Here is a 13774-nt window from a genome sequence, read left to right on the forward strand (position 1 = left end):
TTTCTTAAAAAAAAAAAAAAAAAAAAAAAAAAAAAAAAGTAATTTCCTGGAGTGAGGAAAGTCTTATAAGAAATAATTACTAGGTGCAAACTTGGAATCTGAAAAAAAAAAAAGAAACAAAACAAAACAAAACTATCGTACCATGCTGCCCTCTGCCATCAGCACATTTGGGTCAATTCTGGCTTTTTTTTTTTTTTTTTCCTGAGGCACATGTTGTTAGTGATGGAACCCAACTGTTGTTTCTTGGGTCTTTTCCTTTGTTTCAAGGGTCTTCTGTCTCTCAAGTTGAATAGGCTCAGTGGCACGCATCTGATTCCTTCTCCATCTGTACAGATACAAGCAAACCCTTTCCTCCAAGAAGTTGACCTATTTGGCCCCTTCTATTCACCACTTTATGTATCTCTCCAGTTCACCTGCCAATTATCTAAAGATTGTTGAGCTGCTCCCACTGGACACTACCCATTCTGTGGGTTATATGACCTGTCTGCTAGAGACTGCATATCTAACAAAAATAAATAAATAAACAAACAAACAAACAAATAAATAAATAAATAAACAAACAAAAAAATAAATAAAAAATTAATCATGTATACAGCTAAATTTAAAAGTTCTCTAGGGTTATCTGTGGCTCCCCCTTTCTTTTGTAGTTTGTCTCTCTTTCTCCTCTTTACTATTGCCTGTCCTTGAAAATTTAAAATGTATGCCAGAAAATTTAAAATACTGGGCACAAAGATGATCAAAATGTTTATAAGTATATGCAGGTCCATTATCTGTTTTTCTTGTTTCTGGCACACCCATAATTGCAAAAGCTTGTATAATGAATTCCGTGATCACTCAGGCAGTCTCTTTGTCTGCTGGTATTGCAAAAGTAAATCCTGAAAAGGTGTCTATTACAATGTAGATAAAAGACAGAGCACCAAAAGATTTATAATGGGTCACATCCATTTGCCAAATTCATTGGGTCTTAAACAACGAGGGTTCTTCCCTAGAGAAAGTGTAGGAGTAGGGAAAGGAAGACAAACTGTACAGTTTTTTGCTATGCTCCTAGCTTCCCCTTTGATTATTCCAAATTGCAAATGTAAAACTTGAGCAGCCTGATGATGTTTAAAATGAGATTCTTAGGCTGCCTGAAATAAAGTAGTACTGGCTAATATGCTTAGAAGGCAATCTGCCTTTGAAATTCCATTAAAAAAATAGGACCTGGAAGTGCACTGTGACAATGGACATGCAAGATATAAATCTTACTTGGATGTTTTCTCCCTTGCTCTTGAAGTTCCTTAAAGTACTGATATATATCTTGCCTTTAAAAATCCAACACCAATTAGGTAATAGTCGGTTTATCTTTATTGGAGACCTGAGTGTAAAATTTGAAGTTCTGGCCAATAAAATTTGCCACTCTGGGATGGTTTCACGGCATACATTAATTTGCGTATTGGTATAAATGGTGTATATATTATCAGGTCTTATCCCTGATCATTGCACTGATTACTTAATGGCTTCTAATAAAATTCTAGCCACAAGTATTGGTAAGGAATAAGGCTTTGTTCTGGTTGTTCTGGGATGTTCACCCACTCTATCACACTTTCTCCTTAATGAAGAACTGCTGGTGGGGGGGGCTCTTTTGTAGCAAACCCAATATTTCCAAGGGCTTTCAAGTTGTTTTCCTGGAGGAGAAAGATCTCACATGCCATCTCATCCAACTTATTTCTGAAAAGAAAAACAAATAAACAATGACCAGACCATCATTTCTTGAATTTCCTTGGGAGCTGGACTTGGAAAACTTCTTGGATGCCAAAGTCATTACCTCAACATAACTTCAAGCCTCCAGGGTTATCTGCTTTTGTATGGCTCTATACTATACCACTGGGTAGATGCAGCTCTAGAAGAGAAAGTGAGATTGGACACTCCTCAAAACTCACTTAAATGCAGCTCACTTGTATGACTTCCAGGATATTCATTGATTATGAAGGACAAACAACCAAAACCAAATACAAACAACAACATTTATCCCTATTGATGTGAGCACATTGTTCTGTCAATGCAATTTCTCTTGTTTCTCTCATCTACTTGATGTTGAAATCTTGTTAGAAAATCTGTTGATAGAAAGGAAATCATTTAGGGTACACAAAAGATCTAAATCAAGAATTTTTAACCTTTTGGTTTTCTGTGACACATTTTTCAGTCTGTTAAAGTCTATGGAAATCATCTCAGAGCAATTATCTAAATCAATAAAATTATAAAAAAAAAAGAAATTAAATTGAAACATAATAATTTTTACATTCTAATTCCTCTGGGCTCTGTTAAAAATACCTGATCTAAGAAGTACATCATGCCCATCTTGAAGCATTTCAAGTTTAATCATGCATTCTCTAGTTTTCTACCCCAAACTGATTCATCAAAATTCATCTTTTGGAAGTCTTTCAGTGCTAGAGTCTGTTGGCCTCCAGGTTACAAGGACCTAAGTTGCAAAGTGTTAACCTTCAAGGAACAATCTATCCTTTGACTCAGCAAGTGATAACATCATAATAAACACAACTGACTCAAGAAGCCTGAGTTCACACCTCAGCTTGACACCTCAGCAACTCTTCACTTGGGTGGGGCCTAAGATTTTCAGTCTTTCAGAATGAGATCAGGAAGGTGTCAACTCAAAGCACTATATATATAGCCTGGCTGCAAGTGCAGCTTCATTCTGCTTACAGCCAAAGCTGTGGCTTTAGGTCTCCAAAGGATCGCCTAGGCTCCTCAAGCTGTTGGTTTCCCCAGCCTTGTCCCTCCAGTCAGGAAAGTCTCAAGCTAGTCTCTTCAAGCTGCTGCTTTCCCCAGCCTTGTCCCTCCAGTCAGGAAGGTCTCAACAAAAGGTACATATTTATTTTTCTTGGCTGCAGGTGCAACTCCATTCTGCTTGCCCAGCTGAGGTTGTAGCTTTAGCTGTCCACTGGTTACCACCGCCTCCTTTTTCCCTGCTGCTTTCCCCAACCTTCTAGATCCAGGTGCTCTCATCACTATCATGCCCTCTTCTCCCCTGAAAGTGGCTGTGGTGTGCTCTAGTAACCAGAACCGGAGCATGGAGGCTCACCATATCCTCAAACAAAGAGGATTCCAAGTCAGATCTATTGAAGAAGGAAATTCTGTAAGTCTACCTGGACCCACAGCACACCAGCCTATTGTTTATGATTACAAAATGACCTATCATCAGATGTACAATGATCTTTTTAAGAAGGACCAAGAGCTCTATACCAAGAATGGGGCTTTGAACATGTTGAAAAGAAAGAAGAAAAACAAACGCCGGCCAGAGAGCTTCCAAAACTGCAAGGATGAGTTTGATGTCATCTTTACCTGTGAAGAGAGAGTCTATGACAAGGTACTAGAACATTTATTTTCCAGAGATCAAGAGAGTCTGAGGCCAGTGCATGTCATTAATGTGGAAATTAAGGACAATGAAGAAGCCAGTCTAGGAGCCTTTCTCATCTGTGAGCTCTATCAGTGTATACAGCAGATGGAAGACTTGGAAACTGAGATAGATGAACTGTTACTGAAATTAGAGGACACAAGTGATAGGACTTGGCTCCATACACTCTGTTTTTACTGATGCCCAAACTCGCTTTTTTCTTCAGATTTGAAAAAAGTCTAGGTCTACTCAAGAAACCAGGATACCAGCCAGAAACCAGCCATTCCATGGGATTTATGTGAACATTCAGGACAAAGAGTTAAAAGCCATTGTAGGAGCCTGTCAGTGTATACACTGACAGTGTATACTGTCAGTGTATACACAGAAGATGTGAAAACCAAGACTCATGAAGTGTTACCAGAATTGGAGGAGGAAAGTAGGAACATTGTCCTCCACACAATCTGATTTTACTGAAGCTCAAATTGCTTTCCTTCTTACTTGAAAGAATCACATGTGTCAAATTTTTTGATGATTCTCTCCTTTTCCAGAAAAAGTTTCCAATATTCCTTTCCTTAGTACTTTTTATTCCCTTCATGTTGTTTGTTTTTATCATCTCACTTTTCTCTGGTATTGATTGTAATGTTTTTTTTTTCCTTTTAATAAGTATTTATTTTCTATTTTACAAACTTATTTGTTTCCTTAGCTGTGTCTTTTCTTAAAAAAAAAAAAAAAAAAAAAAAAAAAGTAATTTCCTGGAGTGAGGAAAGTCTTATAAGAAATAATTACTAGGTGCAAACTTGGAATCTGAAAAAAAAAAAAGAAACAAAACAAAACAAAACTATCGTACCATGCTGCCCTCTGCCATCAGCACATTTGGGTCAATTCTGGCTTTTTTTTTTTTTTTTTTCCTGAGGCACATGTTGTTAGTGATGGAACCCAACTGTTGTTTCTTGGGTCTTTTCCTTTGTTTCAAGGGTCTTCTGTCTCTCAAGTTGAATAGGCTCAGTGGCACGCATCTGATTCCTTCTCCATCTGTACAGATACAAGCAAACCCTTTCCTCCAAGAAGTTGACCTATTTGGCCCCTTCTATTCACCACTTTATGTATCTCTCCAGTTCACCTGCCAATTATCTAAAGATTGTTGAGCTGCTCCCACTGGACACTACCCATTCTGTGGGTTATATGACCTGTCTGCTAGAGTCTGCATATCTAACAAAAATAAATAAATAAATAAATAAATAAATAAATAAATAAATAAATAAATAAATAAATAAATAAATAAATAAATAAATAAATGAATGAATGAATGAATAAATAAATAAATAAATAAATAAACAAACAAAAAAATAAATAAAAAGTTAATCATGTATACAGCTAAATTTAAAAGTTCTCTATGGTTATCTGTGGCTCCCCCTTTCTTTTGTAGTTTGTCTCTCTTTCTCCTCTTTACTATTGCCTGTCCTTGAAAATTTAAAATGTATGCCAGAAAATTTAAAATACTGGGCACAAAGATGATCAAAATGTTTATAAGTATATGCAGGTCCATTATCTGTTTTTCTTGTTTCTGGCACACCCATAATTGCAAAAGCTTGTATAATGAATTCCGTGATCACTCAGGCAGTCTCTTTGTCTGCTGGTATTGCAAAAGTAAATCCTGAAAAGGTGTCTATTACAATGTAGATAAAAGACAGAGCACCAAAAGATTTATAATGGGTCACATCCATTTGCCAAATTCATTGGGTCTTAAACAACGAGGGTTCTTCCCTAGAGAAAGTGTAGGAGTAGGGAAAGGAAGACAAACTGTACAGTTTTTTGCTATGCTCCTAGCTTCCCCTTTGGTTATCCCAAATTGCAAATGTAAAACTTGAGCAGCCTGATGATGTTTAAAATGAGATTCTTAGGCTGCCTGAAATAAAGTAGTACTGGCTAATATGCTTAGAAGGCAATGTGCCTTTGAAATTCCATTAAAAAAATAGGACCTGGAAGTGCACTGTGACAATGGACATGCAAGATATAAATCTTACTTGGATGTTTTCTCCCTTGCTCTTGAAGTTCCTTAAAGTACTGATATATATCTTGCCTTTAAAAATCCAACACCAATTAGGTAATAGTCGGTTTATCTTTATTGGAGACCTGAGTGTAAAATTTGAAGTTCTGGCCAATAAAATTTGCCACTCTGGGATGGTTTCACGGCATACATTAATTTGCGTATTGGTATAAATGGTGTATATATTATCAGGTCTTATCCCTGATAATTGCACTGATTACTTAATGGCTTCTAATAAAATTCTAGCCACAAGTATTGGTAAGGAATAAGGCTTTGTTCTGGTTGTTCTGGGATGTTCACCCACTCTATCACACTTTCTCCTTAATGAAGAACTGCTGGTGGGGGGGGCTCTTTTGTAGCAAACCCAATATTTCCAAGGGCTTTCAAGTTGTTTTCCTGGAGGAGAAAGATCTCACATGCCATCTCATCCAACTTATTTCTGAAAAGAAAAACAAATAAACAATGACCAGACCATCATTTCTTGAATTTCCTTGGGAGCTGGACTTGGAAAACTTCTTGGATGCCAAAGTCATTACCTCAACATAACTTCAAGCCTCCAGGGTTATCTGCTTTTGTATGGCTCTATACTATACCACTGGGTAGATGCAGCTCTAGAAGAGAAAGTGAGATTGGACACTCCTCAAAACTCACTTAAATGCAGCTCACTTGTATGACTTCCAGGATATTCATTGATTATGAAGGACAAACAACCAAAACCAAATACAAACAACAACATTTATCCCTATTGATGTGAGCACATTGTTCTGTCAATGCAATTTCTCTTGTTTCTCTCATCTACTTGATGTTGAAATCTTGTTAGAAAATCTGTTGATAGAAAGGAAATCATTTAGGGTACACAAAAGATCTAAATCAAGAATTTTTAACCTTTTGGTTTTCTGTGACACATTTTTCAGTCTGTTAAAGTCTATGGAAATCATCTCAGAGCAATTATCTAAATCAATAAAATTATAAAAAAAAAAGAAATTAAATTGAAACATAATAATTTTTACATTCTAATTCCTCTGGGCTCTGTTAAAAATACCTGATCTAAGAAGTACATCATGCCCATCTTGAAGCATTTCAAGTTTAATCATGCATTCTCTAGTTTTCTACCCCAAACTGATTCATCAAAATTCATCTTTTGGAAGTCTTTCAGTGCTAGAGTCTGTTGGCCTCCAGGTTACAAGGACCTAAGTTGCAAAGTGTTAACCTTCAAGGAACAATCTATCCTTTGACTCAGCAAGTGATAACATCATAATAAACACAACTGACTCAAGAAGCCTGAGTTCACACCTCAGCTTGACACCTCAGCAACTCTTCACTTGGGTGGGGCCTAAGATTTTCAGTCTTTCAGAATGAGATCAGGAAGGTGTCAACTCAAAGCACTATATATATAGCCTGGCTGCAAGTGCAGCTTCATTCTGCTTACAGCCAAAGCTGTGGCTTTAGGTCTCCAAAGGATCGCCTAGGCTCCTCAAGCTGTTGGTTTCCCCAGCCTTGTCCCTCCAGTCAGGAAAGTCTCAAGCTAGTCTCTTCAAGCTGCTGCTTTCCCCAGCCTTGTCCCTCCAGTCAGGAAGGTCTCAACAAAAGGTACATATTTATTTTTCTTGGCTGCAGGTGCAACTCCATTCTGCTTGCCCAGCTGAGGTTGTAGCTTTAGCTGTCCACTGGTTACCACCGCCTCCTTTTTCCCTGCTGCTTTCCCCAACCTTCTAGATCCAGGTGCTCTCATCACTATCATGCCCTCTTCTCCCCTGAAAGTGGCTGTGGTGTGCTCTAGTAACCAGAACCGGAGCATGGAGGCTCACCATATCCTCAAACAAAGAGGATTCCAAGTCAGATCTATTGAAGAAGGAAATTCTGTAAGTCTACCTGGACCCACAGCACACCAGCCTATTGTTTATGATTACAAAATGACCTATCATCAGATGTACAATGATCTTTTTAAGAAGGACCAAGAGCTCTATACCAAGAATGGGGCTTTGAACATGTTGAAAAGAAAGAAGAAAAACAAACGCCGGCCAGAGAGCTTCCAAAACTGCAAGGATGAGTTTGATGTCATCTTTACCTGTGAAGAGAGAGTCTATGACAAGGTACTAGAACATTTATTTTCCAGAGATCAAGAGAGTCTGAGGCCAGTGCATGTCATTAATGTGGAAATTAAGGACAATGAAGAAGCCAGTCTAGGAGCCTTTCTCATCTGTGAGCTCTATCAGTGTATACAGCAGATGGAAGACTTGGAAACTGAGATAGATGAACTGTTACTGAAATTAGAGGACACAAGTGATAGGACTTGGCTCCATACACTCTGTTTTTACTGATGCCCAAACTCGCTTTTTTCTTCAGATTTGAAAAAAGTCTAGGTCTACTCAAGAAACCAGGATACCAGCCAGAAACCAGCCATTCCATGGGATTTATGTGAACATTCAGGACAAAGAGTTAAAAGCCATTGTAGGAGCCTGTCAGTGTATACACTGACAGTGTATACTGTCAGTGTATACACAGAAGATGTGAAAACCAAGACTCATGAAGTGTTACCAGAATTGGAGGAGGAAAGTAGGAACATTGTCCTCCACACAATCTGATTTTACTGAAGCTCAAATTGCTTTCCTTCTTACTTGAAAGAATCACATGTGTCAAATTTTTTGATGATTCTCTCCTTTTCCAGAAAAAGTTTCCAATATTCCTTTCCTTAGTACTTTTTATTCCCTTCATGTTGTTTGTTTTTATCATCTCACTTTTCTCTGGTATTGATTGTAATGTTTTTTTTTTCCTTTTAATAAGTATTTATTTTCTATTTTACAAACTTATTTGTTTCCTTAGCTGTGTCTTTTCTTAAAAAAAAAAAAAAAAAAAAAAAAAAAGTAATTTCCTGGAGTGAGGAAAGTCTTATAAGAAATAATTACTAGGTGCAAACTTGGAATCTGAAAAAAAAAAAAGAAACAAAACAAAACAAAACTATCGTACCATGCTGCCCTCTGCCATCAGCACATTTGGGTCAATTCTGGCTTTTTTTTTTTTTTTTTTCCTGAGGCACATGTTGTTAGTGATGGAACCCAACTGTTGTTTCTTGGGTCTTTTCCTTTGTTTCAAGGGTCTTCTGTCTCTCAAGTTGAATAGGCTCAGTGGCACGCATCTGATTCCTTCTCCATCTGTACAGATACAAGCAAACCCTTTCCTCCAAGAAGTTGACCTATTTGGCCCCTTCTATTCACCACTTTATGTATCTCTCCAGTTCACCTGCCAATTATCTAAAGATTGTTGAGCTGCTCCCACTGGACACTACCCATTCTGTGGGTTATATGACCTGTCTGCTAGAGTCTGCATATCTAACAAAAATAAATAAATAAATAAATAAATAAATAAATAAATAAATAAATAAATAAATAAATAAATAAATAAATAAATAAATAAATAAATAAATGAATGAATGAATAAATAAATAAATAAATAAATAAACAAACAAAAAAATAAATAAAAAGTTAATCATGTATACAGCTAAATTTAAAAGTTCTCTATGGTTATCTGTGGCTCCCCCTTTCTTTTGTAGTTTGTCTCTCTTTCTCCTCTTTACTATTGCCTGTCCTTGAAAATTTAAAATGTATGCCAGAAAATTTAAAATACTGGGCACAAAGATGATCAAAATGTTTATAAGTATATGCAGGTCCATTATCTGTTTTTCTTGTTTCTGGCACACCCATAATTGCAAAAGCTTGTATAATGAATTCCGTGATCACTCAGGCAGTCTCTTTGTCTGCTGGTATTGCAAAAGTAAATCCTGAAAAGGTGTCTATTACAATGTAGATAAAAGACAGAGCACCAAAAGATTTATAATGGGTCACATCCATTTGCCAAATTCATTGGGTCTTAAACAACGAGGGTTCTTCCCTAGAGAAAGTGTAGGAGTAGGGAAAGGAAGACAAACTGTACAGTTTTTTGCTATGCTCCTAGCTTCCCCTTTGGTTATCCCAAATTGCAAATGTAAAACTTGAGCAGCCTGATGATGTTTAAAATGAGATTCTTAGGCTGCCTGAAATAAAGTAGTACTGGCTAATATGCTTAGAAGGCAATGTGCCTTTGAAATTCCATTAAAAAAATAGGACCTGGAAGTGCACTGTGACAATGGACATGCAAGATATAAATCTTACTTGGATGTTTTCTCCCTTGCTCTTGAAGTTCCTTAAAGTACTGATATATATCTTGCCTTTAAAAATCCAACACCAATTAGGTAATAGTCGGTTTATCTTTATTGGAGACCTGAGTGTAAAATTTGAAGTTCTGGCCAATAAAATTTGCCACTCTGGGATGGTTTCACGGCATACATTAATTTGCGTATTGGTATAAATGGTGTATATATTATCAGGTCTTATCCCTGATAATTGCACTGATTACTTAATGGCTTCTAATAAAATTCTAGCCACAAGTATTGGTAAGGAATAAGGCTTTGTTCTGGTTGTTCTGGGATGTTCACCCACTCTATCACACTTTCTCCTTAATGAAGAACTGCTGGTGGGGGGGGCTCTTTTGTAGCAAACCCAATATTTCCAAGGGCTTTCAAGTTGTTTTCCTGGAGGAGAAAGATCTCACATGCCATCTCATCCAACTTATTTCTGAAAAGAAAAACAAATAAACAATGACCAGACCATCATTTCTTGAATTTCCTTGGGAGCTGGACTTGGAAAACTTCTTGGATGCCAAAGTCATTACCTCAACATAACTTCAAGCCTCCAGGGTTATCTGCTTTTGTATGGATCTATACTATACCACTGGGTAGATGCAGCTCTAGAAGAGAAAGTGAGATTGGACACTCCTCAAAACTCACTTAAATGCAGCTCACTTGTATGACTTCCAGGATATTCATTGATTATGAAGGACAAACAACCAAAACCAAATACAAACAACAACATTTATCCCTATTGATGTGAGCACATTGTTCTGTCAATGCAATTTCTCTTGTTTCTCTCATCTACTTGATGTTGAAATCTTGTTAGAAAATCTGTTGATAGAAAGGAAATCATTTAGGGTACACAAAAGATCTAAATCAAGAATTTTTAACCTTTTGGTTTTCTGTGACACATTTTTCAGTCTGTTAAAGTCTATGGAAATCATCTCAGAGCAATTATCTAAATCAATAAAATTATAAAAAAAAAAAGAAATTAAATTGAAACATAATAATTTTTACATTCTAATTCCTCTGGGCTCTGTTAAAAATACCTGATCTAAGAAGTACATCATGCCCATCTTGAAGCATTTCAAGTTTAATCATGCATTCTCTAGTTTTCTACCCCAAACTGATTCATCAAAATTCATCTTTTAGAAGTCTTTCAGTGCCAGAGTCTGTTGGCCTCCAGGTTACAAGGACCTAAGTTGCAAAGTGTTAACCTTCAAGGAACAATCTATCCTTTGACTCAGCAAGTGATAACATCATAATAAACACAACTGACTCAAGAAGCCTGAGTTCATACCTCAGCTTGACACCTCAGCAACTCTTCACTTGGGTGGGGCCTAAGATTTTCAGTCTTTCAGAATGAGATCAGGAAGGTGTCAACTCAAAGCACTATATATATAGCCTGGCTGCAAGTGCAGCTTCATTCTGCTTACAGCCAAAGCTGTGGCTTTAGGTCTCCAAAGGATCGCCTAGGCTCCTCAAGCTGTTGGTTTCCCCAGCCTTGTCCCTCCAGTCAGGAAAGTCTCAAGCTAGTCTCTTCAAGCTGCTGCTTTCCCCAGCCTTGTCCCTCCAGTCAGGAAGGTCTCAACAAAAGGTACATATTTATTTTTCTTGGCTGCAGGTGCAACTCCATTCTGCTTGCCCAGCTGAGGTTGTAGCTTTAGCTGTCCACTGGTTACCACCGCCTCCTTTTTCCCTGCTGCTTTCCCCAACCTTCTAGATCCAGGTGCTCTCATCACTATCATGCCCTCTTCTCCCCTGAAAGTGGCTGTGGTGTGCTCTAGTAACCAGAACCGGAGCATGGAGGCTCACCATATCCTCAAACAAAGAGGATTCCAAGTCAGATCTATTGAAGAAGGAAATTCTGTAAGTCTACCTGGACCCACAGCACACCAGCCTATTGTTTATGATTACAAAATGACCTATCATCAGATGTACAATGATCTTTTTAAGAAGGACCAAGAGCTCTATACCAAGAATGGGGCTTTGAACATGTTGAAAAGAAAGAAGAAAAACAAACGCCGGCCAGAGAGCTTCCAAAACTGCAGGGATGAGTTTGATGTCATCTTTACCTGTGAAGAGAGAGTCTATGACAAGGTACTAGAACATTTATTTTCCAGAGATCAAGAGAGTCTGAGGCCAGTGCATGTCATTAATGTGGAAATTAAGGACAATGAAGAAGCCAGTCTAGGAGCCTTTCTCATCTGTGAGCTCTATCAGTGTATACAGCAGATGGAAGACTTGGAAACTGAGATAGATGAACTGTTACTGAAATTAGAGGACACAAGTGATAGGACTTGGCTCCATACACTCTGTTTTTACTGATGCCCAAACTCGCTTTTTTCTTCAGATTTGAAAAAAGTCTAGGTCTACTCAAGAAACCAGGATACCAGCCAGAAACCAGCCATTCCATGGGATTTATGTGAACATTCAGGACAAAGAGTTAAAAGCCATTGTAGGAGCCTGTCAGTGTATACACAGAAGATGTGAAAACCAAGACTCATGAAGTGTTACCAGAATTGGAGGAGGAAAGTAGGAACATTGTCCTTCACACAATCTGATTTTACTGAAGCTCAAATTGCTTTCCTTCTTACTTGAAAGAATCACATGTGTCAAATTTTTTGATGATTCTCTCCTTTTCCAGAAAAAGTTTCCAATATTCCTTTCCTTAGTACTTTTTATTCCCTTCATGTTGTTTGTTTTTATCATCTCACTTTTCTCTGGTATTGATTGTAATGTTTTTTTTTTTCTTTTAATAAATATTTATTTTCTATTTTACACACTTGTTTCTTTAGCTGTGTATTTTCTTAAAAAAAAAAAAAAAAAAGTAATTTCCTGGAGTGAGGAAAGTCTTATAAGAAATAATTACTAGGTTCAAACTTGGAATCTGAAAAAAAAAAAAAAAGAAACAAAACAAAACAAAACTATCGTACCATGCTGCCCTCTGCCATCAGCACATTTGGGTCAATTCTGGCTTTTTTTTTTTTTTTTTTTTTCCTGAGGCACATGTTGTTAGTGATGGAACCCAACTGTTGTTTCTTGGGTCTTTCCCTTTGTTTCAAGGGTCTTCTGTCTCTCAAGTTGAATAGGCTCAGTGGCACGCATCTGATTCCTTCTCCATCTGTACAGATACAAGCAAACCCTTTCCTCCAAGCAATTGACCTATTTTGCCCCTTCTATTCACCACTTTATGTATCTCTCCAGTTCACCTGCCAATTATCTAAAGATTGTTGAGCTGCTCCCACTGGACACTACCCATTCTGTGGGTTATATGACCTGTCTGCTAGAGACTGCATATTTAACAAAAAAATAAATAAATAAATAAATAAATAAACAAATAAACAAACAAACAAATAAATAAATAAATAAACAAAAAAATAAATAAAAAATTAATCATGTATACAGCTAAATTTAAAAGTTCTCTAGGTTTATCTGTGGCTCCCCCTTTCTTTTGTAGTTTGTCTCTCTTTCTCCTCTTTACTATTGCCTGTCCTTGAAAATTTAAAATGTATGCCAGAAAATTTAAAATACTGGGCACAAAGATGATCAAAATGTTTATAAGTATATGCAGGTCTATTATCTGTTTTTCTTGTTTCTGGTACACCCATAATTGCAAAAGCTTGTATAATGAATTCCGTGATCACTCAGGCAGTCTCTTTGTCTGCTGGTATTGCAAAAGTAAATCCTGAAAAGGTGTCTATTACAATGTAGATAAAAGACAGAGCACCAAGATTTATAATGGGTCACATCCATTTGCCAAATTCATTGGGTCTTAAACAAGGAGGGTTCTTCCCTAGAGAAAGTTTAGGAGTAGGGAAAGGAAGACAAACTGTACAGTTTTTTGCTATGCTCCTAGCTTCCCCTTTGGTTATCCCAAATAGCAAATGTAATACTTGAGCAGCCTGATGATGTTTAAAATGAGATTCTTAGGCTGCCTGAAATAAAGTAGTACTGGCTAATATGCATAGAAGGCAATCTGCCTTTGAAATTCCATTAAAAATTAGGACCTGGAAGTGCACTGTGACAATGGACATGCAAGATATAAATCTTACTTGGATGTTTTCTCACTTGCTCTTGAAGTTCCTTAAAGTACTGATATATATCTTGCCTTTAAAAATCCAACACCAATTAGGTAATAGTCGGTTTATCTTTATTGGAGACCTGTGTGTAA

General features: G+C 37.1%; 3 pseudogenes; all 3 read left to right on the plus strand.

Annotated features, from left to right (window-relative positions):
* Positions 1–3064: 3064 nt before the first annotated feature.
* Positions 3065–3589, plus strand: LOC141552582 (RNA polymerase II subunit A C-terminal domain phosphatase SSU72 pseudogene; annotated as a pseudogene).
* A 3642-nt stretch (positions 3590–7231) lies between these two features.
* LOC141552583 (RNA polymerase II subunit A C-terminal domain phosphatase SSU72 pseudogene) lies at positions 7232–7756 on the plus strand (annotated as a pseudogene).
* Positions 7757–11403: 3647 nt separating this feature from the next.
* Positions 11404–11928, plus strand: LOC141552584 (RNA polymerase II subunit A C-terminal domain phosphatase SSU72 pseudogene; annotated as a pseudogene).
* The last annotated feature ends 1846 nt before the right edge of the window (positions 11929–13774 follow it).

The sequence above is a fragment of the Sminthopsis crassicaudata genome, chromosome 2, assembly GCF_048593235.1.
Source record: "Sminthopsis crassicaudata isolate SCR6 chromosome 2, ASM4859323v1, whole genome shotgun sequence".
Lineage (NCBI taxonomy): Eukaryota > Metazoa > Chordata > Mammalia > Dasyuromorphia > Dasyuridae > Sminthopsis > Sminthopsis crassicaudata.